A 16,428-nucleotide genomic window follows, 5' to 3' on the forward strand; every position below is an offset into this window, starting at 1 on the left:
TGTGGAAAGTTATGTTCAGCAGAAAGTATATGTGGAAAGTAGGTCAGCAGGGGGTCAGTAAGAGGTCAGCAAAAGTCAGCAGACTGTCTGACTACAGTCTTAGAACAAGAAAGGGTATAATAGGTTGGGACTGGACCTGATTGATTTGCCATTGGCCTATAGCTGTCCTATTGGAATTTGCTATAAACATTTGGTCCTCATTGCAATGGGTTATTAATGTACGTGATGATGTGTTATTATGCTTGCTATGTTCCAAATTATTAGAAAAATAAACCTCTGAATCTTAAAGTAAGAATTATTGCTTTGTGTTGCTGTCCCTTTTCTATTGGGTTTTTTCCACGACAGCAATAAGCGAGGAGAGAAGCTATCAAAGCTTAGTTCTCTCCAAAGTTCCAATCCAAAATATTCCTTCTTTATAGAACCGTGTCCCGGACACCACATCCCTCCTCGTTCCCCATTGTAGTTTCTTTGGTAAGCTTGTTTATCTATTTCAGTAAGTTTCCATTGCACAGCAGATTCTATTTTAAATTTTTGTTTCAATACTAAATTTTGAAGACCTTTCATTCACTTCTATCAAGAGGAACACCTTGCATTCAGAAATCGTGGGTGCTCCATCACTGGAGGTTTTTAAGAAGAGACTAGACAGTGACTTATCTGAAATGGCATAGGTCAAGGGTGTCAAACTCAATTTCATTGAGGTCTGCATCAGCATTGCGGTTGCTCAGGGGGCCGGGTGGGTATGGCCAGGGTGGGCGTGGCCTACTGGGTGGGCGTGGCTAGAGTGTGTATGGCCTACTGGGTGGGCATGGCCAGCTCTACATCGTTCGCATCAAGGGCGCCTATGGGGGCCTGGGCAGGAGTGGGACAGATCTGAGGGTCTCTGGCAGAAGGAGGGTCTCTGGGCCAGGGCCAAGGCAGTGGGGGCTGTTCCCTCACTGTTTCCAGGATGGCTTCGGGGGCCACATGAAATCACTTCGCGGGCCGGATCCGGCCCCCGGGCCTTGTGTTTGACATGTCTGATCTATTTTATACTGTTAGCATCTCTCCCCCCACACCCCCAGAATGTCTTGTCAGATGTGGAAGTTCTGAAGAAGGAAGCTTTTAGGTTCTCCTGCTGGAGCAAGGGGCTGGACTAGAAGACCTCCAAGGTCCTTTGCGGCTCTGCTCTATTCAAGATTGCTTCTTTAGTGGGTCTTTTGGATTTTTTTGTGGAGTGCTACCCTCAAAAGGGCCGCGAGAGACCAAATCCCTTTGTTCCTTTCAAATTAGCAAGTTGGTGTCTTCCCGCCCTCGATCACTGGTCTAGTTTCTCAAGAGTCTCTCGCTCTGTGCTTCCTCCTGGCCTTCAGCCTGTTCTGGTTCCTCCTCCAGGTCAGTTGACCTCCCCTGTCCTCCTGTGGAGCTGCAAGCATCCCTTTTCTCCCTTTGATGTCCCCGAAGGCCTGGCTCAGCTTCGCTCTCTCTCTCTGGATCAGCATCTCCTTTTTTCCTCCCCTTCTCTCTTCCTGAGACCTCTCCCTCCTCACATGGAGCCCCACCCAGCAGGTGGGGGCAGGGCAGGCTGATAAGCCCTTCCTTCCCTCTCTCCTCAGCCCTCTTCTTGCTTTGCTTCCTTCTCCGCTGGTCTCCCTGTCCTTTTCTCCTCTCCCTCACGCCACGCAGCAGGCGGGCCTCCGGCCCTACTACATTTGTAAAAGAGCCATTCCTCTTGTTCTTATATTTCCTTTAAAGCCATATTTTGCAACAGTAAAAGTTCATGAGCAAAGTGGTGGCAGAAATCCTGAGGGTAGGGGTGCTTCTCCCAAAGCTGGTCTTTGTGACACTACAAGCTACACACAGTGGGGAGCTTCAGTGCAGAGTCAATTGGCGGCCAAACAGAGGTGCCAACAGGTACAGAGATAAAAATGCATCACAGCTGCTTGAAACCTTCTTCAGCACTAAACAAATAGGTTGCTGCCAATCAAACAAGGAGAAACTCCCTTGGGGCCTCCTCCGCTTGATTGTCAGGATCCCTCTCCATTTGAAATCTCTGAAAGTGACTGCAAGGCTGGCATGGTGACGTAGAGCTTCCTTCTGGCGTCCGATGGCTCCTGTGATTAATTTCATTTTATCCTTGGGCAACATGTAATTCTATTGGCAGAAAGGAAACTAATCGAGGGGAGAAGGAACATGGAATTAAGGAGAAACTTCCTAACAGTGAGGACAATGAATGCCTTCAGAAGTTGCAGGTGCTTCCATAACTGGAGGGTTTTAAGCAAAGAGTAGACACCCACCTTCCCAAAATGGTATATTCTGATTGCTTGAGCAGGGGATTGGACTAGAACAGTGAATGGCGAACCTTTTAGAGACCGAGTGCCCAAACCGCAACCCAAAACCCACTAATGTATCGTCGAGTGCCGGGTGGGCGTGGCCCATTGGGTGGGTTGGGCAATTGGTTGGGTGTGGCTGTGTTGGTAACGGCAGACTGGGCGGGATTAAAAAGTTCATTCAATTCCAACTTGGCAAGATCTTTTTTTTTCCCCCGTGAGAAGTTGAAATTGATTGATTGAACCTTTGGGGGGGGGGGGTTGCACATGGCGGAGGCCTAAAGCAAAAAGGGTTTATAAAACCTATCTGAAGGCCTAGGACTGGGGCAACGGCGCATGTGCCCACAGAAAGGGCTCTGCATGCCACCTGTGGCAAGCGTGCCATAGGTTCGCCACCATGGGACTAAAGGATCTGTAATGTCCCTTCCAGTTCTATTCTGATTGATTGATTGATTGATTGATTGAATTAAGTGCAGAGCAGAAATAAATACTAATTGAATTTTAATATATAGACACATTAAAACTGACACAAGGAAACTAGCAGAATAACACCCCCCCCCAAAAAAATAACCCTATTTTTACAATAATAATGGACCCCACAAAACGTACTAACACCATGTGGCTAACAAAATCGAGTGAAATGAAACACAACCCCAAAGGCAGAGGAGCTGCTACACAGGGCCAGGCCAGAAGCCACCAGTGCCCAATCAGAGGAACACTCCCATTTCCTGAAAAGGAAAGTCTGAAGCTCAGATTGAAAGACAAAAAAAAGATCCGTTATCTGGAGAGTAAGGGGGAGCCCATTGCAAAGAGGTTGGACTGGATCTTGAAAGCTGCAGCCTTGAATTTGCTGTTGGAGCGGCAGGAAGAGGTCAAATGGGTAGTTTCTGTGGGGAGAAAGAAGATCCAGGTTGGTGTAATGGTGAAGGCACCAGGGTAGAGACTGGGAAATGCTCAGTTCCAGTCCCGCCTTGCATGCTAAGCTATCTGTGCAACATTAAGCAATCCTACCAGGCCTATGCCTGACCAGGAAAGGAGGAATCCACTTGACTGACTTGAAGGCATCAAAAACAAATGTCCGGTGTAAGGCTCAGGGGTGCTGGATGAAAAGCCACGAGTTCTAATTCAGTCTTAGCTTGGGGGTGAAGACTCCTTCCAGGAGCTACGGAATATTGAGAGGCAAAAAGTACGTCTCGGGAGGCAGGCAGGCTGTCTGGGGGACATTTACCCTGTAAATTACACTATGCCACACAGGAAGTGCTTTGTATGCCACCATGAGTTCTTGAATGAAAAGGGAATCAATAAAATATACGTTGGGGTTATTTTATTCCAGATTCCTCCATGCAACAGAGCTCAGAGCCAATAGCTGAAATGGCCAATATCACCATCCATACCTTATTAGACCTGCATTAAAAATGGCAGTGCAAGGTGTCCCTCTAAATTCTAAAAAGTTTAGCCTGGTGATCAGTCGGCCATGCGCTTTGGTGGGATATCCTATTCTTCCCTTTTGTTTTTAAAAATGTAGTTTGGAAACATTTCTTCTACCATATATAGACAATCGGCCGCGCTTTCTTAGGTCCCGTTTTCTAGGCCCTGCTGCAGATTTTTCCCTCTCTGTGACCTAATGGAGGCTGCCGTGCAAGGAAATTTACACACGCACGTGGCATTTAGTAGATGTAAAGTTTCCTCCTTCAGGAATGAAGCTTCATGGTGGATGCTGTTGGATGCAGCCCTGGCTGGCAGGAGTGTAGATGCCCCTCCTATAGCGTCTCACCTGATGGTGCTGCCCTTTCCTAAGTCCTTGGGAGCCACAGGAATATCAGTGATAAACGTTTTGGGGCGTAGAGACATTTTGATCTCCAGTGAGAGTCACCCCTAAAAATGGGCCGGAATCTTTACATCGGCTTTCTGCTAACTCGCGCCATGTAAGGGTTTTGCCCAAGGTGCCTGCCTGGGAATGATCTATCTCCTCTGGAAATTGGGAAGCCTACTGAGAGCTATTTGGCCCTCTAGCGAGATTTAAGCTCTGCAAGAATGAAGACAAAAAGATATTACAGGTAGTCCTTGACATACAACCACAACTGAGCCCAAACTTTCCGTTGCCAAGGAAGATAGTTGTTAAGTGAGTTTTGGCCCATTTTATGTTTTTCGCAGTTGTTAAGTGAATTTGACTTCCCCATTAGTTTTGCTTTACAGGAGGTTGCAAAAGGTGACCACATGACCCTACAACTGTCAGCTGCCCAACATCTGAATTTTATCACATGATCACAGGGATGCTGCAACAGTTGTAAGAATGAAAAACGGTCATACGTCACATTTTTCATGGCCATTATAACTTCAAACGGTCACTAAACAAATAGTTGTAAGTCGAGGACAACCTGTATCTCCTGACTAGATTTGGATGGGGACCAACATGGTAGCACGCTTCCAGGTTTGTACCATATTTAATAATAATAATAATAATAATAATAATAATAATAATAATAATAATAATAATAATAATAATAATAATGATAATGATGATAATAATTTGGAAGGGACCTTGGAGGTCATCTAGTCCAACCCCCTGCTAAGGCAGGAAACACTATACCATTTCAGACAAATGGCTGTCCAGTCTCTTCTTAAAAGCCTCCAGTGTTGGAGCATTCACCACTTCTGGAGGCAGGTTGTTCCACTGGTTAGTTGTTCTAACTGTCAGGAAGTTTCTCCTTAGTTCTAGGTTGCTTCTCTCTTTGGTTAGTTTCCATCCATTGCTTCTTTCATTCTATTTATGGCATGAAATTGGGAATCATTTAGGGGTTCCACATGCAAACAAGTACACCACATAACACTTCTTGGTATGATAGAAAAATATGAGGTAGATGACAGCAGCAGCTGCAGCAGATGGAATCGTAACTGGCTGACCAGCAGCACTCAACATGTCATCTTCAATGGAACTAAATATATGTGGAGGGAAGCATACAGGGGCGTACCCCAAGGCTCTGTCTTAGGCCTAGTACTCTTCAATATCTTCATAAATGATTAAGACGAAGGGAGAGAAGGGGGGGAATAGCCAAACCTGGAACATTGGGCCCTTTAGAGCAAAATGCAATTCAGTGGTGAAAAAAAGGGGTTTTTACACTTTGGCATGAAAAACTAAATGCGCATCTATAGAAGAGGTTGTATTTTTCTCAACAGCAGTAGTAACTGTTGGTCACAATAACAAAAGATACTGAGACTCTAGAAAGAGTGCAGAAAAGAGCAACAAAGATATTTAGCGGACTGGATGCTAAAACATCTTATGAGCTGGTTGGAGGAAGTGGATATGTCTAATTTAATACAGAGAGGGACTAAGGGTGACCTGATAGCAGTATTTGAGGGGCTGATGCATTAAGAGGGGGGTCCACCTATTCCCCAAAATGCCTTGGCACAGTAAAAGAAGTAACAGAAGGGAGACTTATCAAAAAGAAGATCCAACCTAGAATTAAGGGGAAAGTTCCTGTCCGTGAAACCAATTAATCAGTGGAACAGCTTCCCTCTAAAAGTTGTCAGTGCTCCACCCGTGGAGGTTCTTAAGAGGAGACTGGACAGCCATTTGTCCAGACTGGTGCAAGATCTTTGCTCGGAGAGTTACAACTCTTCTGTTTGAACTTCGTCCACTTCTAGGGCTCAGCATGGAGCTAATCTTTGTAAACTAAGCATCATCATCATCACTTTTCACTGTTTCGCTTGGCTCAGTTGCAAAGGCCGGTCGCCGGGAGGCGAAATCGAGCGGAGAGCAGAAAAATCAGCGAAAACCTCTCGCAGAGACGCCAAAGGCAGAGACGGGACAAGCGTGACTTTCGGCCTCCTATCGCGAGATGTCGGTCAGGTAGGCGGCATCTGAGACTAGAAAACGGCGTCGGTGGTGCAGGTGAGAGGAGTTGCAACCATCGAGTACTGCATTGCTAGAAAGGATGAGAGGCGAGGAGAAGATCAGAGCAGCTTCCTCTTCCGGGTCACTCAAGGGGAGGAAGGAGGCGTGCGGGGGGCGGGGCTTTTGAGCTCTTCCCGGGGTCGAAGCAGCGGCTGGCAGGTGAGTTGAGGGGCGGCTCGGAGGAGAAGCCGGGAGCGAGTCGGGCTGCTCGGTTCGGACGTTGCCAGCCGCTCCACGTTCACGAGGGTCGCCGCATCCCCGCTTGTGACTTTCCCAGCCAGCTTCTCCCAAGCAAAATCCCCGGAGAGGCTGGCAGGAGGTTGCGAGTCGCAGCCACGTGAAATTCCCTCGAACGACCCAGAGCGACTCGCTGAAGAGCTGCAGAGGAACAGCCCCCCTCCTGCCCCGCAGCCCCCCCTCTTGGCGCAGCCCCGTTCCCACGTTCCCCTCTCGCTGCTGGGGAGGGTCAGCCTGCCAGTGCCTGGAGGGGAGGAGGAGGAGGGGGAGGACGGGGGGAGCTCTGGGCTGGGAGGGAGCGAGGCTGGAGGGGAGGGCGGGGACCCTGCGAGGAGGAGGAGCTGAATGGCGTCTGGAAGGCGGGTGAGGGAGAGCCGAGAGGCGTCCAGGTGGGCTTGGCCAATGGGCTGCCCTGTCCAGGTGGGCTTCCTTTGAGATGGAGCCCCTGAATCTGCCTCTCTTAACGTGCCCAGATTCCCTCTCTGGAGACTGCCGCGTCCCTGTTTCTCTCTGCCCACGTAAGGGAGCAGCACCACGGAGGTTTTCAGTGTTAATTGTAATTCTTTTATGGGCTGCATAATCTACACCAGGGGTCTTCAAACATGGCCCTTTTATGACTTGTGGACTTCAACTCCCAGAATTCCTCAGCCAGGCATGCTGGCTGAGGAATTCTGGGAGTTGAAGTCCACAAGTCATAAAAGGGCCAAGTTTGAAGACCCCTGATGTACACTAAAAGAAAAAGCGCTGCACTGTTTTTTTACAAACAGCCCCCCCTCTTGGCGCAGCCCCGTTCCCACGTTCCCCTCTCGCTGCTGGGGAGGGTCAGCCTGCCAGTGCCTGGAGGGGAGGAGGAGGAGGGGGAGGACGGGGGGAGCTCTGGGCTGGGAGGGAGCGAGGCTGGAGGGGAGGGCGGGGACCCTGCGAGGAGGAGCTGAATGGCGTCTGGAAGGCGGGTGAGGGAGAGCCGAGAGGCGTCCAGGTGGGCTTGGCCAATGGGCTGCCCTGTCCAGGTGGGCTTCCTTTGAGATGGAGCCCCTGAATCTGCCTCTCTTAACATGCCCAGATTCCCTCTCTGGAGACTGCTAGATCCCTGTTTCTCTCTGCCCATGTCAGTGAACAGCCCTGTCTGTGGAGGTTTTCCAATTTAAATGTTAGTTCTCTTATGAGTTGTATAATCTACACTGAAAATGAAGCTTTCCACTGTTTTTTACAAACAGCTTTCCAAACAGATCAAGGTGGTTCTGTGATAATATTCAGAAAGATAACAGAATTTCCAGTCAAGGAACAGGCCTGGGAGCTCCTATAACTGCCTGCAGGGCATTTGGGGGAACAGACTGGTGTGCAGAATAGCCAGTTTATTGGTTGGGCTGCAGAGAGGCTTCAGTTGTTGGACTAAAATGCCGCATGCCAAAGTGTGAGACCAGAAGAGGAAGTAACAGATGGAGACTAGAATTAGGAGAAAGTTCCTGTCAATGAGAACAATTAATGGAACATTTTGCCTCTAGACGTTGTGGATGTTTCATCATTGGAGGTTTTTAAGAAGACATTGGACAGCCATTTGTCCAGAATGATATAGGTTTCCTACCTAAGCAGGGGATTGGACTAGAAGACCTCCAAGGTCCCTTTCAACTCTCATTCTTTTCTGGACCTGCTGTTTTCTTGGCAATAATGTGAGACTGAAACTGCCACTATTTTTTTCTGGGATTTTTATTTTTTTACTTCTGTTTATAGCTAACAAGCAAGGTATTTACTATTGGCATCCCATATGTGTATTAATGAGGTTCAACTGTGCTTAAGCCAGCACTTCTTAAAAAATAGCTATGGAAGTCCTTTCAGGATGTTCAGTTGTATAAGTAGTCCTCATTTTCCATTTGTTCACTGAGTGTGAATGTGAAAGCGTAGGAAAAGGGAGTTGCAGCAAATCGGATGCTGCCAATTGTTGCAAGTTTCTGGTGGCTGCAGTATCCCACATTCATGATCCCCATCTGTGACCTTCCCAGCTAGCTTCTGACAAGCAAAATCAATGGGTATACCGGCAGGAAATTGCAAGCCACAATCATGTGAAATTGCCTTTAACAACCCATGGTGATTTGCTTAACTTCAGAGGAAGAGATGAAAGTTGGCACTATCATGCCAATGTCATGCTTAATGATCTGGATGATTAATAGCCAAGATGCCAATCCCAATTGCAGTAATTATGTGAGGAGTACTTCAGTTGTGATGTCAGCACAGGGATTGTGGAGAGTAGTTTTTGCCCTTATTTGTAGCCGAGGACTTCCATGTGGAAATCTTGCAGAGGCTTTAGGCACTATTTCATCAGTTAAAGCCCCCACACCTCTAAAAATCAGCTCAGAAGGTGTGACAAGTAATTTTTTTTCAGGGTGACAACAATGAATTTTCCACAGAGATATAATTATAGGTGTGTGTTATATTACTCTTTCCATATATCTGGAATTGTATAATGTATACCCCAGACTTCCAGATATATTTTATGTTAACCCACAGCAGTGCTTACTGTTTATGATTGGTGCAAGTCAAGGGAATTTCATGATTGAGTGGACCTCTGGAATATCCGATCAATCGTAATTAATGTAATAGGTTAGCATTGTGGCATATTTGCTTTTTAAATGTAATGTATATTTTTTTCCTTTTTTCACATCTGCAAGCATTGTATCAAGAATTAAACTTACACTTTTCTTTAAATCTTACAGACAAAGAAGATGGCAATAAGAGCACTCTGGAGAAGTGAGAATAACTTTTGAAAAGGAAAGCAAATCAAGCCAGGAATAAAAATATTTTCCATTTCCTTCAGAAAATTACACAATTCTCCCATCCTAGCAGGCGAAAGGCAAGAGAAAATCAAGAGAAGATTTCAACCTGGAAAAAGTAGAATATGCGGAACACAAGGATATGTTATATGACAAGGTGAAGGGGATCATTTTTCCATTCAGAAAAAGTGGGAAATATCTGGAAGTCAGTGGGGAAGAAAAGCTCAATTGGATACAGGGGAGACAGCAATGCAGAACTCCCAATAGGAGGAAGAAAACAGTAGGTGAAATCAAAGCACCACTAAACAAGGGACCACACACATTTTTGACTTCCTCCAGCATATCATTGGTGGAAGAGCTCCACAGACCTCACTATTGTGGTATAAAGCACAAATTGCAAAAGCATAGGTGATTACGTACAAGAGGATCCAAACTGGAAAAAAGGCATATAAATGCTAACTAATGTAACAAAATCTTTGGTCAGAATATCTCCCTTGTGGTTTATAAGAGGACCCACATAGGACAGATTCCCTATAAGTGCTCCCAGTCTGGTAAATGCTTCACCAAGCAAAGTAACTCACACAGGAGAGAAACCATGTGAGTGTCCAGTTTGTGAGAAAAGCTTCGCTGTTAATTACTCCGTGGTGAAACACCAAATGAGTCACACTGGAGAGAAACCCTTTGAATGTCCTGAGTGTGGGAAATGTTTCAAGAACAAATCCTACCTGGTGACACACGAGAGGACTCACACAGAAGAGAAACCATATGAGAGTCCAGTTTGTGGGGAAAATTTTATTACAAAGTCTGACTTAGTAAACCACCAGATGATTCACACAGGAGAAAAACCCTTTCAATGTACTGAGTGTGGGAAAAGTTTCATTGCAAATTCCCATCTAGTGATACATCAGAGGACTCACACAGGAGAGAAACCCTTTGAATGTTGTGATTGTGGGAAATCTTTCACTCAGAAGTGCCACCTGATGACACATGAGAGGATTCACAGAGGAGACAAACCCTTTGAATGTCCTGATTGTGGGAAATCTTTCATTTGGAATTGCCAACTAATGGCACATCAGAGGTCTCATACAGGAGAGAAACCCTTTGAATGTTCGGATTGTGGGAAATTTTTCAACAGTAATTCTGTTCTGGTGAAACACCAGAGGATTCACACAGGAGAGAAACCATATGAGTGTCCTGATTGTGGGAAAGGTTTCAGTTTTAGTTCCAGCCTGGTTAAACACCAGAGGACTCACACAGGAGAGAAACCCTTTGAATGTCCTGATTGTGGGAAACGATTCAGTTCCAGTTCCAACCTGGTGACACATCAGAGGACTCACACAGGAGAGAAACCCTTTGAATGTCCTGATTGTGGGAAACGATTCAGTCAGAATTGCCGCATGGTAAAACATCAGAGGACTCACACAGGAGAGAAACCCTTTGAATGTTCTCATTGTGGGAAATCTTTCATACACAATTCCAGCCTGGTGATACATCAGAGGACTCACACAGGAAAGAAACCCTTTGAATGTCTGGATTGTGGGAAATGTTACAACCACATTTCCAGTCTGGTGAGACATCAGTGGACTCACAAAGGAGAGAAACCCTTTGAATGTCTTGAATGTGGGAAAAGGGTCACTCAGAATTCCCAACTGGTGATACACCAGAGGACTCACACAGGAGAGAAAAAGTTTAAGTGTCCACTTTGTGGGAAAAGTTTCATTGCAAATTCCTACCTGGTTAGACACCAGAGAACTCACACAGGCGAGAAACCCTTTAAATGTCCTGAATGTGGGAAAAGTTTCAGTCAGAGTTCCAACCTTGTAAACCACCAGAGGACTCACACTGGAGAAAAACCCTTTGAATGTACTGATTGTGGAAAAAGTTTCATTGCAAATTCTGACCTGGTGAAACACCAGAGGACTCACAGAGGAGAGAAACCCTTTGAATGTCTTGAATGTCGGAAAAGTTTCATTGCAAATTTTGACCTGGTGAAACACCAGAGGACTCACAGAGGAGAGAAACCCTTTGAATGTTGTGAATGTGGGAAAAGTTTCATTACAAATTCTGCCCTGGTGACACACCAGAGGACTCACACAGGAGAGAAACCGTATGAGTGTCCAGTTTGTGGGAAAAGTTTCAGTCAGAATTCCCACCTGGTGATACACCAGAGGACTCACACGGGAGAAAAACCCTTTGAATGTCCTGATTGTGGAAAAAGTTTCAGTTGCCGTTCTAGCCTGGTAAAACATCAGAGGATTCACACAGGAAAGCAACGCTTTGAATGTCCTGAATGTAGGAAAAGTTTCAGTTGTAATTTCTATATGGTGATACACCAGAGGATTCACACAGGAGAGAAACCTTTTGAATGTCCTGAATGTGGGAAAAGTTTCATTACAAATTCTGCCCTGGTGACACACCAGAGGACTCACACAGGAGAGAAACCATATGAGTGTCCAGTTTGTGGGAAAAGTTTCAGTCGAAATTCCCACCTGGTGAACCACCAGAGGACTCACACAGGAGAGAAACCCTTTGAATGTCCTGATTGTGGAAAACATTTCAGTCTCAATTGCAGCCTGGTTAAACACCAGAGGATTCACACGAGAGAAACGCTTTCAATGTCCTGAATGTGGAAAAAGTTTCAGGAAGAACCAGAGGATTCACACAGGAGAGAAACCGTATCACTGTCCACTTTGTGGGGAAGGTTTCATTGCAAATTCCCACCTGGTGATACATCAGAGGAGTCACGCTGGAGAGAAATCTTAGTAATATTCTGATTGATGGAAAGGTTTCATTACAAATTCACATGTGGTGAAACACCAGAGGACTCACACAGAAGACAAGCCCTTTGAATGTCCTGATTGTAGGACGAATTTCAGTCAGATTTCACCCTTCTGGGGGCCCTAAAAAGGGCTTTAAAGAGCCACAAAGGCGCGATGAAGAGGAAGGGTGGTTGTTGATGATGGAGAGATGGCAGCCTTTCTGTTCAATCCAAGGAAAGCCCTGCAAACTGGCAGGGAAAAGACTGGCTATATTCCTGCTCACAACCGAAGAAGAAAAAGGCAATAATTAATACATCATAAACAGCATGTTTGGAACTGGGTGAAAATATCTATCCTTTCTTTACCATTTTACAACTCGATTTCCTGGGAATCTCTCCCAAAAATCTAAAAACCTTTGAATGCAAACGGAAGCAGTATTTTAATTTTATGGGGAACAGAAACATAAAATACTGAAGTGGAAGTAACATAAGGCTACAGTTTTGATAAATTTGAGAACTGAGATAACGGTTAAGATTTTCTCTTTGGGGAAAAAAACATTGAGGTGAAATATAAGAAATCAGTCCTTTGTTTTAAGAGTGAAAATGGACTTTGAGTGACATCTACTGGTGGATTTGTGTATAGGATTATAATTTGCTTCCTGGTTGCTTGGTGATTCCTAGCTCAGAAGAATAGCTGACTATAAAGGAAAATATTTTGGCACACTTATCACACTGACCTTCTTGGATGCTAAATGCCAACTGAGCTTGGACTTTTAACTTTGAGAGCTAGTGGGAGAGAAAGAAAAATTTGACCTTGGACTATGCCTGCCTGGGAGAGGACTTTTGAGCTGTTTTCAGAGAGGTTAAACATTTTGAACGCTTCAAAATTTTGGATTATAACCTTGCCTGATTGACAATTTTTGGATATTTAAGACAAAGGATTACTATAAAATATTGCTTTCAGGATTGAACCTACACTTTGGAATTTATTGGATTATAAAGGGTACATATAAAGACCAGAACACTAGAGGAAACTTTGATTACTCTTACGGATACTGGTGATTTCATGGTTCCGATTAATGAGACAGTTCAAACAACATTCAGGCATTGTTTTATCTAAAAAAGTCTATAATAATGAAACGAAGCATCGGCACTCATGGATGGATGCCAGAATCTGAATTCTCCTCCTCTTGACCCCCACGTCATGCAGAATTTCCCTTCCTTATTTACACGTGATGAATCACATTTACCAATTAATTCAACACACGAAGTTTCACTTCCCTTCTGAAGTGGCTCCCTTATCTTGTCAAAACATCTGGGTAGCATTTCTCTCGCGCTTTAGTGATTCAAAACCCAACAGTTAAAGCAAAAGGCTGCCTCTTAGTGTGTGGGAATTGTCCCCCACACACACACACTTTCCCTGGCTTGCTCGTATCTGAAGTTTCCTTCCTCGCGAGGAGACCCGCAAGTTTTTCTCCTTGCAAAAGGGTGATCGCTTCTGCCTCTCTTGCAAACAAGTGGAATTGGGCAAGGAAGGGAAACCCCTGCCCCACCGCCTGCCTTCTCCTTTTTTTCTGCAAGGGAGGGAGGAGGAAGGAGGAGGCGGAGAAGCAGCAGGCAAGATTGTAGCCCAGCTCAGAGAAGGGGAAGGATGAGCCGGCTGGAGAATGCGTCTTCCTCCATCCCCAGAGGCGGTACAAAGCAGAGAGGCGAAGAATGTGGAGGGCGCGGAAGAAAAGGAAGGAAGATATAACCTTCAGCAAAGCAGCTTCCGTGCAAAAGAAACACATTTGCACTTATGTGACCAGACACCTGCCCCCACAAGCAGATCCCCCTCTCCTGAGCCAAAAAACTCGCCCTGCCTTAATTGCAGGCAAAACCTGCCAAAAGCCCTACCAGTCCATGCAGAAGCGCTGCATGCTCGCCTTTCCAGGGTGCTCCAGCCCAGCTTCTTTCCTCCCTTTTATTTTTTTTATTTTTTATTTTAATCCCATTTATATCCCGCCCTTCTCCGAAGACTCAGGGCGGCTTACAATCTAAGCACAAATCAAATGTGCTTAGCAATAGCCTTCATTCTATGTATATGCCTGCTTATTAGGGCTTTCGGCCCACCCCCCCAAGCGGCATTATTACAAAGTCAGCTTATTGCCCCCAACAATCTGGGTCCTCATTTTACCTACCTCGGAAGGATGGAAGGCTGAGTCAACCTTGAGCCTGGTGGGATGCGAACCTCCACTAATTGCAGGCAGCTGGTGTTACTTAAGGAGGCATTAGCCCACTGCTCCACCAAGGCTCTTTTAGCTGGACAACCTGTGAAAACGGCCTTTTCTGTTTATTTATTTGGGGCTGGGGATATGCAAGCATGCCACCTGGGGCAGCAGGTCGGGCCGGAGGAGAGCGGGAGGGAGGAGAGCGGCCAGGCCAGGAGGACGCACGACCTTCCCACCAGCTGATCCAGGCCGAACTCCTTGTGAGCAAGCGTGCCGGCTAGGTGACGCCGAGGCCGCTTTGGAAAGCAAAACTAAGCATCAGGCAAAGCAGAGCTTGGTTTCTCAGCTTGCATCCATCCCTCGGAGCCGGGAGGTGCACCTTTGAAGGAGGTGGAGGAGGCGGCGTCAATCTGGTTACTGCATCTCTTCCCTCATGGGTGGGGCATTGGGGGAAGCTCCTGAGCCCCGCAGCTCTTCCAAGGGGAGGAGGAGGAGAGTGGGATCGGGGTTGCTTGTCCCTGCTGAAAAGCGCCATGGCTCCACTTGGCTGGCAAGGCGGGGGAAATCTGCCCGGCCTCCCCTCTGGCCCCGGGCAGCACCTCTGCCTCACCCACGTGTTTAATCAGCCTCTGCGTCCCCACCCACATCCCATCTGACTGACCCACACACCTTCTTTCCAGCAGTCCTCTGTCTCTTCTGCTGCCGCCACGTGCAGTCCGAAGAAGAAAAGATATTTGTGGGCAGTCCCACAAACCAAAGAAGTTCAACCAATCCGTAAGATTTCTTTTTTTTTTCCGTGAGAAGTTTGAATTGATTGGTTGAACTTTTTTGGCGGGGGGAGACTGCACATGGTGGAGGACTGGGAGCCGCAGGAGATGGCTGAAAGAGCCACATGCGGCTCTGGCGCTGTGGGTTGCCGAACCGTGTGCTAGGGTAAATGTCACAAGTTGGGAGACAGGAAATGAAAAGAGAAATGGAGGGAGAATGGGAGTTGCTAGGAGTCAAAAACAACATGATACCATATAATCACAGACAACGTCTTGCAAATGCCTTAGACAGAGATGGGACAAGCGTATTTTTCAGCTTCCTGTCTGGAGATGCCAGTCGAAGCCATCTATACAGTAGCGGCATCTGTGCTTGAGCTTAAAAGATTTAAAACCATCAAGTACTGCATTGCTACAAAGAAGAGGAGAAGCACAGAGGAATTTCCTCTTCCGGATCGCTCATGGGAGGGGGGGTGGGGTGCAAGGGGCTTTTGTGCTTTTCCAAGAGTTGAAGCATCAGCTGAAAGGTGAGTTGAGGGCAGGTCGGAGGAGATGTTGGGAGCAAGTAGGTCTGTTTGGTTTCCTCCACAGCAGAGAAGTCACCAGAATATAGACTATAGAATAACAGTTGGAAGGGTCCTTGGAGGTCATCTAGTCTAACCCCCTGCTTGAGCAGGAAACCTAATGCCACTTCACACAAATGGCTGCTCAATCTCTTCTGAAAAGCCTCCAGTGATGAAGCACCCACAACTTCTGAAGGCAAAGTTGTTTCCCTGGTTAATTGTTCTCACTGTCAGGAAATTTCTCCCTAGTTCCAGGTTGTTTCTTTCCTTGGTTAGTTTCCATTCATTCTTTCTTGTCTTGCCTTCTAGTGCTTTGGAAAATAGGTTGGTGCCTTTTTCTATATGCCAGTCCAAAAGAAACTATTTTCAAAAGAGAAAGCTCTTTGTCCCTGGAGAACATTTTTTGGGGGGAATGATAAGATCTGGAATGATAAGGTCTCCTGTTCAAGCAGGGGGTTTGGACTAGATTAGATCTCCAAGGTCCCTTTCAACTCTGTTGTTCGGATATGGACCTGTTGGGTCTTTTTTGGCAAAATTATCAGACTGATCTGCCACTGTCTCTTCTGAGATTTTTGTTTTTTTCATGTCTAACCAACAAGCAGTGCATTTCCCATTGGTGCCCCATCCATGTATTAACCAGGTTCAACTAAAAAATACCTCCCGAGGACTTTTGGGGGATGTTCAGTTTGTATGGGCAGTCCTTATTTTCCATTTATTTCATGAGCCTTCAAAGTTACAATGGCACTGTGAAAGCAGACGTACACTTCGTCCACAAATTTGTGGTCATCGTAGCACTTGTTCTGTGACCACATGTCAGCACTTCCTTTGGTTAAGAAGGTGCAAGAAAAGGAGTTGCACCAATACGGGTACTGCCAACCGGTGTGCAACATACATACAAGACACAGGCAGACAAAAAAAGAGTCGATC

The 16,428-nt window shown here is 46.2% G+C and overlaps 2 protein-coding genes across 3 annotated transcripts in view; both read left to right on the forward strand.

Annotated features, from left to right (window-relative positions):
* The window catches only part of LOC310636861 (uncharacterized protein), a 422,701-nt gene that overhangs the window by 14,610 nt on the left and 391,663 nt on the right, over positions 1-16,428 (forward strand). The gene's annotated exons all lie outside the window — the stretch shown is intronic.
* The window catches only part of LOC310636858 (uncharacterized protein), a 342,152-nt gene continuing 332,038 nt past the window's right edge, over positions 6,315-16,428 (forward strand). The window contains exons 1-2 of one of the 2 annotated variants that reach the window (XR_014491816.1): positions 6,315-6,360; positions 9,150-14,077. The gene's annotated coding sequence lies outside the window, so the exon portion shown is untranslated. Of the gene's footprint in view, positions 6,361-9,149; positions 14,078-16,428 lie in introns of those variants that run through there. The other variant, XM_083356969.1, reaches the window with a different exon arrangement.

The sequence above is a fragment of the Vipera ursinii genome, assembly GCF_947247035.1.
Source record: "Vipera ursinii genome assembly, chromosome: 2".
Taxonomy (NCBI): Eukaryota; Metazoa; Chordata; class Lepidosauria; order Squamata; family Viperidae; genus Vipera; species Vipera ursinii.